Source organism: Malus domestica, chromosome 14 (assembly GCF_042453785.1).
Source record: "Malus domestica chromosome 14, GDT2T_hap1".
Taxonomy (NCBI): Eukaryota; Viridiplantae; Streptophyta; class Magnoliopsida; order Rosales; family Rosaceae; genus Malus; species Malus domestica.
The window spans coordinates 26,190,517-26,196,330 of NC_091674.1; the positions used below are offsets into that span (position 1 = coordinate 26,190,517).

Below are 5,814 nucleotides of genomic sequence, written 5' to 3' on the forward strand. Positions count from 1 at the left end.
CTATGATCAGCCCTTGGCCCTTCGCCCAGTGGGGACTTGATTTGATCGGCCCAATGCCGGCAGGGAAGGGCAAAGTCTGTTACGCAGTCGTTGCAGTGGACTACTTCACAAAGTGGGCCGAAGTAGAACCCTTGGCAACCATTACTGAGGCAAAGATAGAAGACTTCGTGTGGAAGAACATCCTTTGTAGATTCGGCATTCCCAATGCGATAGTCACTGACAATGGGCGACAGTTTGACAACAAGAAGTTCAGGTTGTTCTGCTCTAAGTTCAACATCAGCTTATGCTTTGCCTCTCCAGCTCATCCCCAGTCTAATGGACAAGTTGAGGCAATCAACAAAATAATCAAGCGCACTTTGAAAACCAGCTTGGACAAAGCTAAAGGCTGTTGGCCAGAATTTGTACCCCAAGTTCTTTGGTCATATCGCACTTCATATCGGACTTCAACAGGAGAAACTCCATTCTCACTTGCCTTTGGCACAGAGGCGGTTGTCCCTGTTGAGCTCGAGCAAGCAACATTCCGAGTCCAGAACTACATTCAAAGTGAAAATGACAAACAACTCACCCTCAACTTGGATTTAGTCGAGGAACACAGAAACCAAGCTCACTTGAGGAATGTCACCTACAAGCAGCGCATCTCCAACTATTATGACTCTAGGGTCAAGCCTCGTTCTTTCAAAATAGGAGACTGGGTCTTAAAGAAAAGATTACTCTGCGACAGAGTCCCGAGTGAAGGCACACTTAGTCCAAACTGGGATGGACCGTATGAAGTCATTGGCATCAGTCGCCCTGGCTCTTACACACTTAGAAGCTCCGATGGCAAGACCCTTGGCCATCCATGGAACGCTGATCACTTGAAGTACTACTATAAATAGACTCACGATGTACAAGTGTTGAGCTATAGCCGTTCGGCATCCTATGTAATGAAGGCCATTTGGCAATGAATTCAATAAAGAGGTAATTGAGCTATATCCGTCTTCCACAGTCACTACAAAACAAGCAAATGAAGACCGTGTCAAGCGCCAAAAAAAAAAAAAAAAAAAAAAAAAAAAAAAAAAAAAAACAGCTCCATCCAAAAAGCTTCACCCGAAAAGCTTCACCTCCAAAGCTTCACCATCAAAGCTTCACCTAAAAAGCTTCACCCAAAAAGCTTCACCCGAAAAGCTTCACCTCCAACGCTTCACCCACAAAGCTTCACCCACAAAGCTTCACTTAAAAAAGCTTCACCTACAAAGCTTCATCTACAAAGCTTCATCTACAAAGCTTCACCATCAAAGCTTCACCTAAAAAGCTTCACCCAAAAAGCTTCACCCGAAAAGCTTCACCTCCAACGCTTCACCCACAAAGCTTCACCTAAAAAGCTTCACCTAAAAAGCTTCACCCACAAAGCTTCACCCAAAAAAAAAAACTTCACCCGAAAAGCTTCACTTAAAAAAGTTTCACCTACAAAGCTTCATCTACAAAGCTTCACCATTAAAGCTTCACCATCAAAGCTTCAACACCAAAGCTTCAACACAAAACCTTGCTCCAAATAAACAAATTTTGTTCACAAAACCCAAGATGCCCTTGAACTTGTACAAAAACACTTGGGTAAACATAAACATTTTTTGTTTTACACCCACAAGGGCCCAAAATTTTCCTTCTTATTTATTCACTTATATATGTTCCCAAACATATTATAATAGATCCAACAACAAGCCAAAGTCCCAAGTTTCATAATGGACAAAAGTACAAGCAATTCATCAATAATGAAGGTGCTACAAAACTTGGAATCTGCCCCAAAATAGAAATCCAACCCAAGAGACTTTTTCTCTCTCTCCCTCTTCCGCCTCCTTTCATCTATCAAATTTCTGCAACCTCTGCTCTTCTCCAATGGAGCTGAATTTTGGACACCCTATAGTTCTTGAGCATATGAACAACTTTCAAGAAGGAACCATTTCTGTTTGAGCGACGGAAATTAAAGTGTTGAAGCTCCAAACATGATAGTCGGCTTTTTGCAGATTTCGAAGCTGTTGTGATGTTTCGAAGATCTGGAAATATTTAACCGTTAGTTCATCCTGAATTTTTGATATGTTATGAAAGAGTCGATGATGAACAACTTCAATGAAGAAAGCATACCGATCTGAACAAGAGAAAATGGAGTTTCGCAACTCACAACAAATCTGACGGGTTGACAGACAAATAATAACCAGTCATTCATCATACCTGAGTTTCTTGAGTTATAAAGCTCCGAGGGATCTCAAATTTGGATATGTTGTAGTTCACAAGCTGAGGAACAACTTCAATAAAGAAAGCATACCGATCTGAACAAGAGAAAATGGAGTTTCGAAGCTCACAACAAATCTGACGGTTTGACAGAAAAATAATAACCAGTCATTCATCATACCTGAGTTTCTTGAGTTATACAGCTCCGAGGGATCTCAAATTTGGATATGTTGTAGTTCACAAGCTGAGGAACAACTTCAATGAAGAAAGCATGCTGATCTGAGCAAGAGAAAATAGAGTTTCAAAGCTCACAACAAATCTGACGGGTTGACAGACAAATGATAAACAGTCACTCATCATACCTGGATTTCTGGAGTTGTACTGCTCCGATGGCTCTCCAATTTGGATATGTTGTAGTTAAGGAATTAACGAACAACTTTCATGAAGACAACTTTGTGATTCGACCTACAGATGATGGTGTTATGTTGAAAAACAATTCCGGTTGTTAGGGGAAATGAAAAACAATTCCACCAAAGAAACATCATTATGATGTTTCATCATTATGGTGTTTTCATCATTATGATGCTTTCATCATTGTGATGCTTCCATCATTGTGATGCTTCCATTATGATGTTAATGCACCAACGGTTACACCTTCTGCAATTCCACTTATTCGGGCCTAGCAACCTTCATAAACAAAATCTATGAAGAAAAAGTCCGGGGCTACCACTTAGAAAACAAAAGAATGAAGTTTTGGTACTTACGACATGGACTATTAGCAAGACACCTCATTCGTCAACTCCCTCGACTAGAGACTTGGGGGACTCCCACCATATGCTACTACGCCTTGGTACTCAAAAGTTCGTGACTACTCAGTGACTTGGATTTTTCAAGTCTCCAACCGAGAAGTTTTCCTCACTCGGGAAATTAAGGGAACACTACCTCAGACTACATGCTTCACTCACAAAGCTTCAACAATACAGGTTTCAACAAAAGCAAAAATTCAAAGAACTTTATGAAGAAGGCTTTGGTGTATTTAACACAATATGTTGAAATGAAGCAAAGCTTATTTATTAATATTTTCGATAAGCCACAAATATGTACATATACATGAGTCAAAATAAACAAACAAAAGGGAGCCTTCACAAAGGTTGCTTAGGGGAAGTCTCAGCAGTCGGTAGAGCCCCAGAAAGAGAAAGCACCGGAGGGTGGTTATCCGGAGCCTCAGTACTTGACAAAACCCCAGAAGGAGGAGGCATTGGAGGTTCATCATTTGAAGCTTCATTACCAGGTACAGCCCCAGAGGACGAAGGCAATAAATGCCTTTGGAACAAACCCACAAACCGCTGATGATCAAGTAAAACCTTACCATCAGATTCCTTCATCTGGTCAAGCTTCCTCTTCATGTTTGTAGCATAGTCATGGGCGAGCCGGTGCAACTGCTTATTCTCATGCTTGAGCCCTCTAATCTCCTGTTTGAGACTCATCACTTCAGCAGCCAATGATTCAACTTGGCGGGTTCTAGCAAATAGGCGTTGGGCCATATTAGACACAGAACCTGCACACTGAACACTAAGAGCCAGAGAGTCCTTAACAGCCAACTCATCAGACCGTTTGGAAAGTAGTCTGTTATCTTTGGGAGTGAGAAGGTTCCTGGCCACCACTGCAGCGGTCATATCATTCTTCATCACAGAATCCCCAACGGTAAGAGGACCAGTAGGGGATATGAAGGATGGGCGCCATATGTTGTCTGGAGAAGGCGTGGCTGTCTCTTCTCCAAGGTTCAAGTCAAAACGACGGTCGGAGGGTCCAGACATTTTCAAATGTGTTGAAGAAGGAAGAGGTCAGACAAATCAAGATCTTAGAAGTGCAAGAAATGAGCTTCTACTGGTAGAGATTCAAGTGTGCTGTGGAACTTAATGTCAGCCTCTATAAAAATCTGCACTCGACGGAGCTTCAGAAATCGAAGAGGCGTTTGCTTTCTCAAAAGCTGGGCTGCTCAGAGACCACGAGGGCCGATCTCAGAAATCGAAGAGGCGTTTGCTTTCTCAAAAGATGGGCTGCTCAGAGACCACGAAGGCTGATCTCAGAAATCGAAGAAGCACCTGCTTTTTCAGCCTCGTCAGCACCTGTCACATGCACACTCAGCTTTGCGGAAATTACGGGCAATCTGTCGAAGATTTCTGGTGAAGTAGAAAGCACGTGAATCTTACTGTTCAATCACCGCTCTCCATATGCACCATCAACACCTCGGGTACCACATATAACTTTGTCAAAGATCTCTGACAAAGTTTAGGCACGAGAATTTCGAAGTTCCAGCTACCCTACTATTACCCATAAGGGTAAAGGAACAGCACCACTGCTTGACAACTGGAAAGTCCCTATGTGTGTCGACCTCCGTGTTTTGCGGCAAGACAGGTTGGCAAGAACGTCCAACCTTTACTCACATTCGAGAAAAGACTCCCAACATAATTACTTTCTCAAAAACCGGAGTAGCACCGCTTTCCGAATCTCGAGAGTCAGATCCTCGACGGGATTGCTTGTTCGAAAACCGAAGAGGCACAACTCTCAGAACTTCGAGAGCCAGATTTCCTTAGATAAAGCTTGTCTGTAATCTTCACACGTAACATCAGCTTTCCAGATACCACATACCACTTTTTCAAAGTGCTCTGACAAAATTAAAACACGTGAAGCTGGCAGCTCCCACTACATTGATGTGACCAAGAAGGGTAAAAGAATAGCATTACTACTTGTTATTGGGAAATCCCTATATACATTGACCTCCCTCCTCAACGGACAGGCAAACCTGCAAAAATGCTCAACCCTTTCTCGCATTCGAAGAGGCACCCTCAACATAACCTCTCGAAATACTCAGCTTTATTTCCCCCCGATAATACCTCAGCAAATAAGCCACACCAAGAACAAGAGTATCTCATATCATCAGGGTCGAAAGCAAGAGTATCCTATATCATGCTTTCTCCCTGTCTTTGTCTTTGTCCTTGTCCACACCTGCAGGACAAGGAGAAAGAGAGCAGTCAGTCGGAACCTGAAATCAAACCTCCAATTTGGAACTGACTGCCTGGAGCCTTTGCCTGGTTGCTTACTTAGCATTGCTCTCGAGTACTCATCCTCAACTGCTGTCAAGGTCACGAATTCCACCGGCAAATACCTCATGACAGTTGATCAGATATTGGCTCTTTACACTGGAGCTGCCAAGCGTGGATGAGTCACTATGAAGGAATGTTCTGAAGGACCATTTAAATGCAAAGGTTGCACACCACTTCTGCCATGCAAAAGATTGAAGCAGAAGGTTCAACGGTGAGCTGAAACAGATCACTACAGCACGACACCTTTCCATACCACATTCATTATTCCGTCAACAGCAAAAGTATCCCATATCATCAAGGTCGAACGTACTCTAGATTTGATGGACTTGTTTTGACCCTCAAATTTTTGAATCGGCCTTATACTCTGAAGGGCACCAGAAAACCCTCCAGCACAGTTCAAGAATAAGCCTGTGGAAAGTTACTTCTTCAAAAGCAAAAGTATCTCATATCATCTCTTATCCATTTGCTTCTCCTTATCCTGGCAGTTGAATGAGAGACAAGG

The 5,814-nt window shown here is 42.7% G+C and overlaps 1 long non-coding RNA gene across 1 annotated transcript; it reads right to left on the reverse strand.

The window, feature by feature from the left end:
• Window positions 1-2,205: 2,205 nt before the first annotated feature.
• LOC139191625 (uncharacterized) lies at window positions 2,206-2,801 on the reverse strand. Its single transcript, XR_011575733.1, has 3 exons — window positions 2,568-2,801; window positions 2,387-2,484; window positions 2,206-2,303 (listed from the first exon to the last, which is right to left on the reverse strand). It is a non-coding gene; the product is annotated as an uncharacterized lncRNA (long non-coding RNA).
• Window positions 2,802-5,814: the final 3,013 nt, after the last annotated feature.